This window comes from Pseudophryne corroboree, chromosome 4 (genome assembly GCF_028390025.1).
Source record: "Pseudophryne corroboree isolate aPseCor3 chromosome 4, aPseCor3.hap2, whole genome shotgun sequence".
Lineage (NCBI taxonomy): Eukaryota > Metazoa > Chordata > Amphibia > Anura > Myobatrachidae > Pseudophryne > Pseudophryne corroboree.
This window is the reverse complement of record NC_086447.1, coordinates 430,927,612-430,943,528: the sequence shown is the minus strand read 5'-3', so window position 1 is coordinate 430,943,528 and position 15,917 is coordinate 430,927,612. Positions and strand designations below refer to the sequence as shown.

Sequence of the window (15,917 nt, the reverse complement as noted above, 5' to 3'; positions counted from 1 at the left end):
AACATACAAATTCCTGCACAATTTTCTTAGCAGTAAACATAGCGGTATTTGTAGCCGCAGGAAATGCTTCGACCCAATTTGAGAAAACATCTATACAAACAAGTACATATTTCAAATTCCGACAAGGGGGTAATTGTATAAAGTCAATTTGTATTACCTGGAAAGGGCCGCCGGCAGGTGGGATATGGGATGGTTCTGTAGGTATTGCCTTTCCAATATTCTCTCAAACAGGTAAGGCATGACATTGCTCTTTTACTCGCATGAGAGGAGAATCCTGGGGCGCACCAATAGGCTCTTACCAATTTGCACATCCCTTCCTTGCCTAGATGAGTCAGCCCGTGAGCTGCTTCAGTCAGACATGGAAGATATGCTCTGGGGGCCACTGGTTTACCATGTCCATCCGTCCAGAGTCCTGAGGACTCCTGGCCACATCCCTTTGCCTTCCAGACTGCCTTTTCCTGTGTGGAACACAAATTTTGCATTTCACACAACTTCTGTGTGTTAATGGTATTAAATACCATCAATTGTGTGGTGTCTGTCTGTATGGGGGTAGCAGCTGCTAACTTAGCAGCTTCGTCTGCTCGGCTGTTACCAAGTGATACCGGGTCTTGGCTATATGTGTGTGCTTTACATTTGATAACAGCCACTCTGTCGGGTTCCTGTATCGCTGTTAGAAGCCTTTTTATGTGAGCTGCATGCGCTACCGGTGTACCAGCTGCCGTCATGAAATTTCTGAGGCGCCATAGGGCTCCGAAATCATGGACTACCCCGAATGCGTATCTAGAATCGGTGTAGATATTGGCTGACTTACCCTTAGCCAATTCACATGCTCTGGTTAGGGCGACCAGTTCAGCAACCTGGGCTGAGTGAGGTGGGCCTAGCGGTTCCGCTTCTATGGTGTCTTGGTCATCTACGACTGCGTATCCAGTACACAAGTCTCCAGAGTCTGACTGTCTATGGCAACTACCGTCCGTGTAGAACGTGAGTTCTGCATCTTTCAGTGGGTTGTCACTGATGTCAGGCCTTGCGGTAAAATTTTGGGTCAAATATTCCATACAATCATGTGTATCTTCCTTTGTATTAAATCCTCCTTCCCCATCACTCTCACCTTCCACCCTTTGTGCCTGACCAGGCACACCTGGGAGATACGTTGCAGGATTTAATGCACTGCATCTCCTTATGGTGATGTTTACGGGGGCCATTAGTACCAATTCCCATCTTGTAAACCTCGCTGATGAGACATGTCTGGTTTGGGCAGAATTCAATTAGGCTGATACTGCATGTGGCGTATGGATTGTGAGGTTGTGGCCTAGCACGACATCTTCGCTTTTTGTCACTAGCAATGCTATCGCAGCAACGCTTCGCAAGCATGTGGGGAGGGATCGCGCTACCGTGTCTAGCTGAGCGCTGTAGTATGCAACTGGCCTGCTGGCATCACCGTGTTTTTGGGTTAGTACACCTGCCGCGCAACCAGCACTTTCTGTTCCGTATAGTTCAAAGGGTTTCCCATAGTCTGGCATACCTAGTGCTGGTGCCTGCGTTAGGCACTGTTTGAGTCTCTCAAATGCTGTTTCGGACTCGTCTGTATATCAGGTTTGTTTGAGGAGACCATTTCCTGCAAAGGTAACGCCAAAATGGAAAACCCTGGGATCCAATTACGGCAATACCCACACATTCCTAAAAACGTTCTGATCTGTTGCTGGGTTTGTGGCAGAGTCATGTCTCTAATTGCTTGGATTCTATCAGCGGTCAGGTGTCTCAGTCCTTGTGTTAGACAGTGTCCCAAATATTTTACCTTAGTTTGGCATAATTGTAACTTGTCTTTGGAAACCTTGTGTCCTGTGTCTGAAAGATGAAACAGGAGCTGTTTCGTATCCTTCAAAGATGCTTCCAGTGAATCTGAACACAGTAATAAATCGTCCACATACTGTATCAATACTGATCCACTCTCTGGTTGGAAAGACTGTAAACAATCATGCAAAGCCTGAGAAAATATACTTGGACTATCTATGAAACCTTGGGGTAATCGAGTCCACGTGTATTGGACTCCTCTGTATGTGAATGCAAACAAATATTGGCTGTCAGGGTGCAGAGGTACCGAAAAGAAAGCGGAGCAGAGGTCAATAACAGTGAAAAATTTGGCAGTGGGAGGGATTTGCATTAGGATGACAGCTGGATTTGGCACTACGGGGAACTGACTCTCAACTATTTTGTTAATCCCCCTTAGATCCTGCACTAGTCTGTAACCCCTCCCCCCACTCTTTTTCACAGGGAAGATGGGACTATTGGCAGTGCTGGACGTTCTTACCAGAATGCCCTGTTGTAGCAAGCGCTCTATTACTGGGTAAACTCCTAACTCCACCTCTGGCTTCAGAGGGTACTGTGGGATTTTTGGAGCTATCCTACCATCTTTTACTTGTACAACTACTGGAGCTACGTTTGCCATTAATCCAGTGTCTTGTCCGTCTTTTGTCCAAAGTGACTCTGGTATCTGAGATGTCATCTCTTCTATTTGGGATGGATTCCTATTTGTCATAATGGTATGTGACATTAATTTTGATGGGGAGTCTAACATGTCTCGCACTTCCTGAGCGTGTTTCTCAGGTATGTCCAAGAATACACCTTCAGGAGTACAATAAATGACGCACCCCATTTTACACAGTAAGTCTCTTCCCAGGAGATTAGTTGGTGCCGATGCAGCCAGCAAAAAGGAATGCTTGGTATGCAAAGGCCCTATTGTAATCTCGGCTGGTTTGCTAACAGGGTAGTGCTGGACTACTCCTGTTACTCCCATGGCTGGAATTGTCCTACCAGTGGTTCTCATGCCCACTGTCGAATTTATCACTGACTTGGCCGCCCCTGTGTCTACAAAAAAGTTTAAAGTTTTACCAGCTACATTAATTGCGATCTCGGGTTCACTTCCAATGTTGGCAATTAATTTTACTGGCTGCAGATTACAGGTATGGCCACACCCCTATTGGGTATGGTGACCTCCCTGAATCCCGCTGGCAGCAACTACTTGTGAGGGAGATAGTTGGGAACTACCAGAGGCATGCCAGTCTCTGTTTGGGGGATATCTTTTTGTTTCCCCTGTATGTGGCTCATAACTCCGTTTCTGCGGACCTTGCTCCCAATGTCGTGTGTCGTGTCGTTGTCTAGGGGTTTGGTATGAGTTTCGTGGATTCTTTACTCTACAATCTCGTGCCATGTGTCCCTGTTTGTGACAAGAATAACAAGTAACCATACTTGACTTACCCACAGGATTTGGTGATACAAACAAAGGCTGCCTTGTGGTCAGGGCCTGTATACTTACTGACATTAATTTATCACCTTGTTGTTCCCTGTGTCTGGTGATGTTTCTATCGTGATCAATAGCAGCCTCTCTCAAAGTAGCCACAGACAGACCTCGCCAACATGGTTGTGTGGTCTGTACCCTAGTCTTCAATGACTCTTTTAAACCATCCATCAGTACCGATACTGCTACTTCCCGATGGTTTGTGTCTGTTTTAATGTCCTCTATGCCTGTGTATTTTGCCATTTCTAATAATGCTCTGTGAAAATACTCTGCAGCTGTCTCTGACTCCTTCTGTTTAATGGAGAATATCTTATTCCATTTAGCTACCGCTGGGAAATACTCTTTTAACTGCAAGTTTATTCTTTTCACATTATCTTGGTTGTACACATCTGTAAGAGGTACATCATGATCTAGTCCGCAATCAGCTAAAAATTGAGTTGCGTCGACATTTGAGGGTAAACATGCTCTCAGCAATATCTGCCAGTCTTTATTGTTGGGCTCTGCAGTGTTACCTAAGTCTCTGATGTATTTTTGACTGGCAACTAAGTCTTTTCTAGGGTCAGGAAATTCAGACACTATGGTCCTTAATTCCATTCGGGAAAATGGAGTGTACATGGCAATGTTCCTAATGGGAGTGGCTCCTGATGCGTCTGTTTTCCCATTTGGCACTGCTATTACTCTAACAGGTGTAATTCTAACAACCTCATTCTGTGTAGATTCTACAGGCTGTGGTGAAATAGTTTCAGCATAATGCATGGTGCCGTACTTACCAGTTGATACGACCTCACCTATCCCTCCGCTAGGGGCCTTTACTAATCTCGTGGGTGGAGCTGTGCCTACTGTGGTCTCTGCTATGGTGGCTGCTAGAGAGAGCGCTGAAATCGTTGCCGATTCGTCCTCTTGATCACACTCCTGAGGAAAGTTCAAAACAGGGTACAACTTGCACGGGTTAATACTTGCATGGGTTAATGGGTTAACATTATCATTAACATTTACACAGTTACTAAGTGATTTTGTGTTACACCTTAGTGCGTCTTTCTCCGCAATCAACTTCTCTCCTGATATATATGGTGGCGGTGGGGCCGTGGCAATCAGTTTTCTGTTAGAGCCAGATCCCGCCGCCTGAGCCAAACCTCTCTGTATCTCACCTTCCTGTTGCCACAACTGTAAATAATCATAATGCTGGATTCGTCTCTTTGTTGATTTTATGAGACATATCCTCCTCCTTAAATTTTGTAACACTTCTGAGCTGAAGCTCCCTACTCTTGGGAATTTCTCCCCGTCATGTACAGTCATTCTCTCCCATTCATCACATAAAGTTTCTGTGTGACTTCCATATTTCTCACACATTATATACCTGGCCGACCCAATTGGTCGGACCACTGAATCAACCCGAACCGAGGTTGATCGCCCCCTACCTGAACAAGTGGCCCCCATAGTTCGAAAGTGTTGCTTTATTTAGCCAACCCTTTACGCAAAACCAAATGTCAACAATAGGCTGACGGTGGCGGTTTACCGAGTACCCCACTCACTCGCCCACGCCGACCAATACGACCTGATCACACCGATATGGTGCTGGCGTACTCGACCTAGGGCCCCTGCGACCTGAACCTCTATTTACTGGAACCTGCGAGGGTTATCCGAAGAACACTTACTCTTTCCAGTAACTATTGGTTGCTGGATAGTTCCTGAGTGAGCAGCAAACTTCCCTTAAAATAAAAAAATTACACAAATCACGTTAGAGTGTACAGATAGCGTTTGTGACCCCTTTACTCTTAAACTATGAAATAACGGCAAATCTTTTATTAGCACTTCTATCAACTATAAAACTGGCAGACAGGAGAGTGATATACGAAAATGAAAAAGAAAAGGAAATGCAGATATATATGTGTGCGTGCGTGTGTACGCAAGACAGAAAAACAGTTTTAAAAGACACTAGCGTTTTGTTCTTACCTCCGGTTCCCGGATTCCTTCAGCACTCTTTACCTAAGTGAAGCAGACGCTTATCCTGTCAGCACTACGAGGGATACAACCTCCCGCCCTTTGCTGAGGGATAATGTCTGCTGATCTACCTAGTGCAGATATGTGAAGGACGGGCGAGCCGCCAATTGATAAAGCTAAATATTTATCGTATATAAAACACTTTAAGAGGTCTAAGAACACTGTACGCTATCTACGTAAGAAGTACCGTAAGGGTACGCAAGTTGTGTAGCGATCGCTCAACCGTAGTCGAGACGCTCAAGCGTCACGTTCGCTTACGGCCCAGTGATCACAGGCAGGCACGCTATTGGCTGCCGACTAACGTAATGATTCGCTATAGCGTAGCGTACGCTCGGGACCACGAGGAGATCACCAGCGGTGCAGACGCTTACAACGTTAAACCTTTATATCTATACCTTTAACGATGAGATACACAGTATACCTTAGTGTGGAGACAGAGTGTAAGTGCAACCTGGTGTAACCTGATTAACTACAAAGCTGCTTGGGCGTCACCGACGCTCAGGGAATGCTTAACACTATAAGAAATACACAGATACCTGGGCTTAGGGTCCAAAACCTATTATATGTATTATGACTATTATACTTGCAAAAGAATCACAGTACAAAGCATACACTACAATATAACATAAACCAACTAACCAGATAAACTAGACAGGAAATACAATACAATATAATTAAAGGAAAATACGAGAGAAAGAGTAGAGAGAGAGAGAGAGAGATGGCTCACAGTAAGACAATATGATTACGGAGAAAACTTACGCACAAGGGGAACGATCGCATGCGCCTCGATATCCAGCTCCCGATTATCAGCAATGAGAACCGTTGAAGAGAGAGAACTGGATACGGTCGGCCTGCCTATTTATGCCCCACACACAATACAATTCAATGGTCCCTACAATCTCATTGTTCATTGGACATAGGAATTCGGCTTCGTATTATAACAAAAGGTCATAGGTTGATTCATACAGGTGGGCTGTGACTATTTCCAACTGCTCAGGTGGGAGGGAAACTGGGTTTCCCGCCGCATGGGTAATAAAGTGCAAATAAAGTAAATGTTCATAAACTTCTTATGTCCATAACTATTCGCACGAGCGATTGATCTGTTTCAAACCAACACCGGAATATTTCTAATTAAATATTCTTCCGATGGATACTAAACACCACTGTATTACTCCTGTCTGACCCTTCGTATCAAACAAAGAGGGATTCCTCTGTTCATAAACATTCTATATTAACCAAACTTTCAGAATCTATCAAAGGGACCATGATCTACAAAATACATTATTAGTGAAAATATGTAATGATTGAGTCGCACGCTACGATCGCATAAACTCTACCGTAAATACGCATACCATGCGCCTGCGGGTGCCCGCGACTGTGAGTATGCGCACGTACGGGAGAGCGTACGCATGCGCAGCACGGACCTGTGTGAGGTGCAAATATGGTAGTGTGCATAGAGATATTTTTCTGACTTTGACAAAACTACACCAAGATTTATCCTCCAGACAATCAAAGTGGGTGGTCGCTTCCTCTGGTTTGCTGTGGGCTTTAACATAATGCACACAGTTCCTGCCAGTGATTGGAATGACATTGTAGCCCTACATTCATTCACCTAGCTACAATTAGGTTATCCCTGTGATAATAATTTAGATTGTAGAGTATTTATTTTTTATGCATTTTGCATTATCTGTACCCAATACAGTTCTCATTGAGTTTTAGACACTAGTCAGTCAAATACAGGTGTCCCCTATCACCTGTACAGTGCATTAATATGATATAGAGACAGGATCACCCTGATGAGCTTAATTATTCCACATATGTTACATTATATTGCATTCCGGGGACTATGGTATACTCACTACATTGTGATTATCAGTCTGGTACATTATCATGCATGCACTATCAGTATTTAGTTACTACATATTTATCAAGCAGTCCTGACCATGCACTCTCTATTGATTAGCCAGGCCTATGTGGTGGCTGGGCACACCCCTTAAGCTTGGGCCCACATCACTGCATTCCACCGGTGGGCCCCTCCTGCCCCAGTTTGGCACTGGAGCTGACTTTGCAATTGCGACTAGAATTGTCCAAGAAACGTTGCAAATGTAGCTGGCTGGAGGGGTCATACTTGCAGACGTTACATCTCCAGGGTAAACTGCAGAGTGATGATTATTCCTGTCTGCTTCACAGTTCAGGTGCTCCAAGCCACTTAGATGCTTATTATATGTATTATGCGCCAAACTGTATTGTGTTTCCATTGTGTACTGCAATGTTTAGCATTTTTAACACTCATAGTGAAACCACATCTCCAGTCGTATTCCAGCCATAATCTGAACCCAGGAACGTGAAGGGGAGAGAGCACCGGAGTGCCGCTGAGCACATCACCTGCACACAGTACTGACGTCAGTGAAGAGAACGGGACCACAGAGCACATACGGACAAAAATCCTCCTCCATTGTTGAAAAACGCTGGCAGGTCCAGTAGGAGTTAAATAGAGGAACAGCACCAGTGCTGTGGGACCCAGGTAACTTCAATATAGAGACTGTGTGATCAAGGGATCCTTATTTCTATAAAGGACATTGTATTCAGCTGGATCCGTACTGCTACATTGTGGTACATGTGGACGAAGCTATATCAAAGTATTTATATCTTCATGGAAAAATGAAACAATGTTTCTTTTGGCCAGCAACAAGTAACTATCTGAACTACCCTATGGGACTACTATTATAGCCTGCACAGGATTTCCATATGTTTCATGTGAATCAGATAAAATATCTCTGATCTGGTATTCCATCTAAGCAATATATTTTATCATTGGTGTTATCAATATTGTTTTTCTTCTTTATTCTTTTTTTTTCCTTTTTCTCTCTCTTTCTTTTAACTTTGTTTCTTATGTTAATAATTAAAGGTTATTTTATTTTTTACACCGCTAATGAGTATTAATTATATGATTAAAGAAGGTTGTATTTTGTAGTAATACTAGCAGCGCTCCCACTTTGTTTGTTTTCTTGTTTCTATCATAATCACGAGGGGCGCAAAACATCCCTCACTTTGGGTAGCAGCAGCAGCATTACTATTAGAATACCCCTGAAAGGGAAATATAAGTAAGCTATTTCTCCACCAGTGAGTCAGCGCAATACCTTATTGTTTTAAAATATTCTTTTGATTGTGATTATCAGTCTGGTACATTATCATGCATGCACTATCAGTATTTAGTTACTACATATTTATCAAGCAGTCCTGGCCATGCACTCTCTATTGATTAGCCAGGCCTATGTGGTGGCTGGGCACACCCCTTAAGCTTGGGCCCACATCACTGCATTCCACCGGTGGGCCCCTCCTGCCCCAGTTTGGCACTGGAGCTGACTTTGCAATTGAGACTAGAATTGTCCAAGAAACGTTGCAAATGTAGCTGGCTGGAGGGGTCATACTTGCAGACGTTACATCTCCAGGGTAAACTGCAGAGTGATGATTATTCCTGTCTGCTTCACAGTTCAGGTGCTCCAAGCCACTTAGATGCTTATTATATGTATTATGCGCCAAACTGTATTGTGTTTCCATTGTGTACTGCAATGTTTAGCATTTTTAATACTCATCGTGAAACCACATCTCCAGTCGTATTCCAGCCATAATCTGAACCCAGGAACGTGAAGGGGAGAGAGCTGTTGCTACAAAATCGTGAAAGCAATCAACTCTGAATGGAACACAAAAATGCTACTTTTTATGGACATATAGGGCATAATTCAGATGCAGTCGCAAAGCGACTACTGTACGCAAATCGATGTTTTCTGATTGCGCATGTGTCTGAGCTGCAGTGCACATGCGCAGCGATTGAAATGCAGGTAGACAGTATTTGGGGGGTGGAAACGGGGAGTGGTCGGAAAAAACACTGACGCCCGACAATCCCCCTTCCCTCCACCCGGGACAATGCGGCCCACTGGTGGGACAGCAGGACAGTGTCCTAATAGCGGAACTGTTCCACTGGAATTTGGACGGTTGGGAGATATAGTTAGCCTAGTCATAAGGATGGAAAAAATTCCAGAATCCTCCCAAGTAAGGCCTATTATTTTGTACACGATTCACATATACATTTAAGGGCTACTTTACGTACATTTTTATCTGCAATAGATCCTATTGGCAACTTGCTACCATTTTAAGGGTTTCCAGTCAACCATTGAAAACAATCAGAGATTTAACTGGAGTTTTTGATGAACATTTTGATTTATGACAGCATTTTACATCCAGCAGGAAAACACGTTCTACCACAAAGCACACGTCATCTCAAGCGGATTCCATAATTCAATGATTCTGACATGTTATTCCTTTAAATCCTATTACACACTCCCTACCAGATTGTCTGCATATACATAATTGCATGTTTTTTTTATCCTTTCCCTTCCCTACTTTACCTTATATAATTTGGCCACGTGATTTTGTCCTGCTTTTTAGTTTCCCCTTTAGCCCTAAAATGTTTGAGTTTCTATTCATTAGTGAGATACAGTTTTCTTTTTTACTGAAAAACTTAGTTACTTAGGATATAAAGGAAGTCTTAAACAGAATATTGGAATTTTATTAGCCTCTACTTACAATATTTGTTATTTATTTATTTATTTTGGAACTACATTAATCATAACTCTCAACATTCAGCACTGTCAACTTGGGATTCCTGAAAAGCAGTCAGTCCAAATAGGGTGTGTGGCTTCTTTAAGAGATGTCATGGCTTCGTTGGACTGTTGCAAATGCAATCCACTCCTCCCGTTTTCGTCTCTGTGGGGGCATGCCCAGCACTCTGAGCTACTGGCCATGCCCCAGCGCATCTCTTCCAGTGAATAGATGCTGTGCGCTAAGCAGAGCAGCAAGTGACAGGGGCCTCCAAACTCCCCCCCCCCACTGCGAGATACTGTGGCCTGCGGGTGGGACAGCAGGACAGTGCCCAAAAAACTGGACTGTCCAGCGAAAATCAGGACAGTTGGGAGGTATGCTGTCATTATGATAACACTGCTATTCTAATGTGCTAATGGCGCAGGGGCTGGGGAAGCAGCCTTCGTTTTTTTCATTTTTTTATATGTTTATATCCCCCCCCCCCCTCACCCGAACGCCACTGCCAGACACAGCAGAGTGTAAATTCTGGGGTTCTCAGGACTCGCCCCCCGGCCAAATTCACCGGAGCCGCTGGCTGGACAAGCGGTTCTCACTGCTCTCGCCATCCTGTGTGGGGGCAGTGAAGCCAGTGCAGCCGTAAGTATGGCGGCGGCCTCGTAGCAGCCCAAGGAGAAGAGGAGCCCCATCGGGAAATGTGCGGCTGGCCGCCTGGAACAACCCAAGGTGGCCCTTTGTGGCGTGCCCGTGAGAGAGTTGCTAGCGATGCCCTCAAGCCTAGAGCCCCGGCGAGCACATCAGGAAGTGGTACGCACACCGGGTTCAGAGGAGGAAGAATGTCCCTTAGCCCGTGACCTGGAGACCCGGCTCCTGGAAAGGTTGGCGGCGGCTCCCATGGGACAGCCAACGGAGAAGGCAGCGTGGAAGCCCCTGCCCCAGTGAGTACTAGCGGCGGACCCCAGCCCAGTGATGGCCTATCCCACAACTCCAGCTCCTGCAGTCGTGGTGTTGCAGTGGCCCCCTGGGAGCAGCGGTGCGAAGCTGGTTCCCTGTGGCACCACCAGGAGGTACAACGGAGCAGAAAAGGCACCCATGGCATAGGACAATGACCGGCGGGTGCTCCGCAACCAAACTCCCAGCCGTGGAGCAGCGACAACCCAGGCTGGCATGCTGGCCCACCCAGGATGGACTGGGCACGCCCCCACAGCTGTGGGCGGAACAGCGGACAGAGTGCCCGAGTGGGACCCCCAGCAGACTGAAGGGCGGGATGGAGCACACAAGAGGCGCGGGACCTGCAAGAGAGGCTGCCGTGCTAGGGCCCTAGTCAGGTGGAGACGCAGAGGCCACTGATCTTCCAGCAATCCTACTCTCAAACACTCGATCCCTCGCGAACAAGACAGAGGAGCTATCCCTGCTCATGAGCGACGCAAGGTCGGGCACTGCTGGGTCATCCATCCTATGCTTTACTGAGACGTGGCTGGACGGCCTAATTTCCAACTCCAGTCTCTTCAGGGCCGACCACAATAAGGACCTCACCAGAAAAATCAGAGGTGGTGGCATCTGCTTCTACATAACTGAAGTGTGGTGCTCCAACGTTACAATCCTAAGTAAATCAAGCAGCCCACAATTGGAGACGCTCATCATTAACTACAACCCGTTCTACTCTCCCCAGGAATTTGCCGTAACACTACTAGTGGGGGTGTATAAGGCGCACCCCCCCCCAAGCAAGCGCAAACGATGCCCTGCAACAGCTGGCCACCAGGATGACAGATACAGAACTCAAATATTCGAACTCGCTGCTTATAGTACTGGGAGACTTCAACAACGCCAACCTGAGCCAGGAGCCACCCAAGTACAAGAAGCAAGTCAAGTGCCATAACAGGGAGGGGTGAACCCCGGACCACTGCTATACCTCCATCAATACAGCTTACCGGTCCATCCCCGCGCAGCCCTAGGCCTCTCCGACCACTGCATAGTCCACCTGCTCCCCACATGCATCCAGAAGTTGACGGAAAAGCCTGTGGTCAGGTCCAGCGAAGCAAAGCTGAAGCTTCAGGCCTGTTTTGACTGCACAAATTAGATGGTTTTTGAAACTTCTGCTACCGACCTGGACGACCTGGCTGATGTAGTGACATCCTACATCAGCTTCTGCAAGGACACGTGTGTGCCAACAAAAACAAACAGTCTGCACCTTCAATAACAACAAGCCTTGGTTCAACTCCCAGCTCAGGAAGTTTCGTTGGGCCAAGGAGGAGGCATACAGCAGCGGGGACAGGGCGTTGTACAAGCAGGCCAGGAACTCCCTGACACACAAAATCAGGCTGGCTAAAAACCGATTCTCCAACAAGCTAACAACCTTTCACAAACGACCCCGCGTCAGTTTGGTGAGGTATGCAAGCCATAACCAGCTACCAGAAAACCCGAAAACCCACTATCATGCACCAGGAAATGGCGGACGAGCTGAACAACTTTTACTGCAGATTTGAGAAGGGGGCCCCCTGTCCCAGTCCTACCCCTGTCCCGGGCAAAGCTGACCACCCACTCCCCTATCCTGGTCTCCACTCCCAGGCACTGCGGGTGGATCAAAGAGGTAGAAGGAATGTTCAGAAGGGTCAAAGCTAGGAAAGAGGGAGGCCCGGACGGAGTATCGCCATCTGCCCTAAAGAACTGTGCTGTTCAGCTCGTCCCCATCTTCTCCAGGATCTTCAACACCTCACTGGAGATGTGCAAGGTTCCGCCCTGCTTTAACTGTCTAACAATCGTCCCAGTTCCAAAGAGCGCAACTGCAAAAGACCTAAACTACTACAGGTACTAAAATCTGTAGCAATGAAAGTGTTTGAACGGCTGGTGCTGAACCACCTGTGAGAAGCGACTAACACCCACCTAGACCCCTTGCAGTTCGCATACTGAGAGAACAGGAGTGTCGAGGACGCAGTTAACTTGGGGCTGCACTACATCCTACAGCACCTAGACCGACCGGGCTCTTATGCGAGGATCCTCTTTGTCGACTTCAGTTTGGCATTCAACACAATTGTCCCCAGTATCCTGCAAGCCAAACTCCTCTCCTTAGGGGTCCCAGAGTCAACATGCTTCTGGATCATCTACTTCCTGACAGCAAGCAAAAAGGTGGTGAAAGCCTGGTCATTCACATTTAGTGGCCACACGATCTGCACGGGGGCCCCCCCAAGGATGTGTCCTCTCCCCTCTGCTCTTCTCTCTATATACCAACGACTGCACCTTGGTCGAGCAATCAGTAAAAATTATATAATTCGCAGACAACACCACAGTCATTGGCTTAATCAAGGACGAAGACGAATCTGCATACAGACGCAAAGTGGAACAGCTAACGCAGTGGGGAGGCAGGAAAAACCTTGACCAAAATCCCCTCAAAACAGTTGAGATGGTGGTGGACTTCAGAAGGAAACCACTTGTAAAAGTTGACAGCGTGGTTTCATGGGTCGACTCCTTCAAATTCCTAGGGTCAGACGGAGTGACAGATGGAGGCTGCAAAGGGTGGTGAGGACAGCTGAAAAGATCATTGTGGCTGACCTCCCTCCCGTCCAGGAATTTTACCAGTCAGGGGTCAGGAAGCGAGTGTAGAAAATCATGGCAGATATGCAGCAACCAGGGCACAAACTGTTTGAACCACTTCCATCAAGCAGACGCTACAGGTCCATTCCCACGAAGTCAACCAGATCCATTAAAAGCTTCTCCCAACTAGCTATCCACCAGCTAAACAATATATAAAAAGTATAACATGTCTAATATAACGAGTCTATCGTACAGTTGCTATGTGCAGTATGAACTCATATGTGTAATGTTTGTAATGTATGTTACGTTTTCCCCCTTTCTTATGCTATGTATTCCCCCTTCATGTTGCTGCTTGGCGAGGCATTGTACCGCAGAAAATTCCTAGTGTACGCGAGTACACCTGGCCAATAAAGCTGATTCTCATTCTATGTATAAATGTCTTTAATTTACAGTCTTTCAAAATCCTTGTTAGATGTTAAGGTATTATTCTCTATTATTGTGAGGAAGCAAGGGGGGAAAAAAAAAGAAGGAAAGCGTTAACTCTATGGCATACTTGCCTACCTGACCCTCTCCATGAGGGAGAAAATGCTCTGTTCCTGGACTTTCCTGGTAATGTATGATTGCCATCACCTGTGGTGAGCTAGTTAATTGATAAGAAAGGTGTTTCACCACAGGTGATGGCAATCATACATTACCAGGAAAGTCCAGGAACAGAGCATTTTCTCCCTCGTGGAGAGGGTCAGGTAGGCAAGTATGCTCTATGGCCCAAGTTCTGTGTTCTTAAATTGAATCCCTCAGTCTGCAGAAGAAACACACAGGAAGTCTGCCAGAAGCAGACAGCAAGGGAGTGTTCCTTCCCCTCTGGAAAGACTGACAACACGATCCACCAATCAGAAAGGAGCAGATAGAAAGAACCAGCAAGGGAGAATTGTGGGATTCAGGAAGTTGCTGGGAGAAAGAGACTGTGTTGTGCGGAGGTGAGGGTGCACAGCTAGACTCACTGGAGGTCAGGGTGTCGTCCCCTGTCAGTGTCATCGGTGATCAGCCACTTTGTGTGCCCTGCAACAGCTGTCACTGCTGCCCAGGACTAGAAGAGAACTAGAGCAGCTGGTAAGGACTTTGCTAAACTCTGAGTGGACTTTATTAGTATAATCCTGCTTGCTGTTCACTGGATTTCTGAGTCTCTCTGAATAAAGATCACCTTGCTTTCATTGTAACCCGCTCCACTGTGTGATCCCTGAACCCCAGGATACCCAAGTCACCCTCACAATTATATCATCTCAGTATTGGGACTGGTCAGATTTTGGGACTTGCTCAAATTATTTTCTTGTATTCACAGTATCCTAATATAACAGCACGTTCTTAGGACATGGGCTACGGTTTGACACTCCCATCTCTTTAGTTTTGGTTTGGAAAAACAGGAAAATAGGAGGTTAAGTAGTGGTACATCCGCATAGTAGTCTGTATTGCACGTTTATTTTTTATTTAGTTCTTTCTATTATTCTCACCTTTGTATGTCATTTATTTGCTGACTGTGTTGATGCATTTACTTCAATGAAAAAAAAAGAAAAATATTCAGTGCAGTTTCTGTAAACAAGATGACCGATGCGAGCAAAGTCTCAAGGGGCCTGGTGCACCAAGAGGGGCTGTTTGACACGACTGCAGCAATGTATGAGGGCACATCTGTAGTTGTGTTATTGTTCTTTTTCTTTCTAATATTAATCAGCATCTTTAAAGCATAGCTAATACCCCTTTCATACTGCCAGCAATATCCTGGGTTATTTCATGTGAATTTGTATCAACCCGGGATACTGTGCAGTATTAAAGCACCCGGCATTTCAACCTAGATAACGAGCAGGGTTGAACATGGGTTCAACCCGACTTGGGGTGCAGTGTGAATAGGTATCCTGGGTCAATGCGACCAGGGCCCTATTCACAGCATAGGAAGAGCCGTCGCTTGGAGATCATCTCATCTCCAGTTATCGGCTTGGCATGTGCCTCCAGCGATGTCATCGACTTGGCAATAAGCCGGGTCGGCCACCAGTCTGAAAGGGGTCTCAGCTTGGTTGCACCCGGGATGGACCATGTACAAAATCCCTGGTACGACCCGGCTTTGTGGTGTGAAAGCAGTATTATTTACACAAAGCTCAACTAAATATAACTATTTCCACTAAGCTAATCAGCAAGTTGTAAAAAAATGAAAATGAATCACTGTTGCATAGGGTTTCCAATAAGCATAGTGGAAAGAGACTCAAGCATGAACATATACCTGGTGTGCTATACTATCAAACGAATAGGGGGCTACAGATGCACCTATATAGCTATAAAGGTGCCATTTACTTCTGCAATGATCTCAGAACTAGTAAGCAATAATAACCTGCACTCAGAATGAAGTTCTAATCATCTTTGTTCTTCTGTTTAACAATTCTCATTTCCCCCCCCTCCCTTCTACCTATTAGGATTATAGTTGACCACACTGCCAAAGAGCTGG

The 15,917-nt window shown here is 45.9% G+C and overlaps 1 protein-coding gene across 2 annotated transcripts in view; it reads right to left on the bottom strand.

Moving 5' to 3' along the window:
- The window catches only part of BCKDHB (branched chain keto acid dehydrogenase E1 subunit beta), a 398,626-nt gene that overhangs the window by 70,223 nt on the left and 312,486 nt on the right, over window positions 1-15,917 (bottom strand). The gene's annotated exons all lie outside the window — the stretch shown is intronic.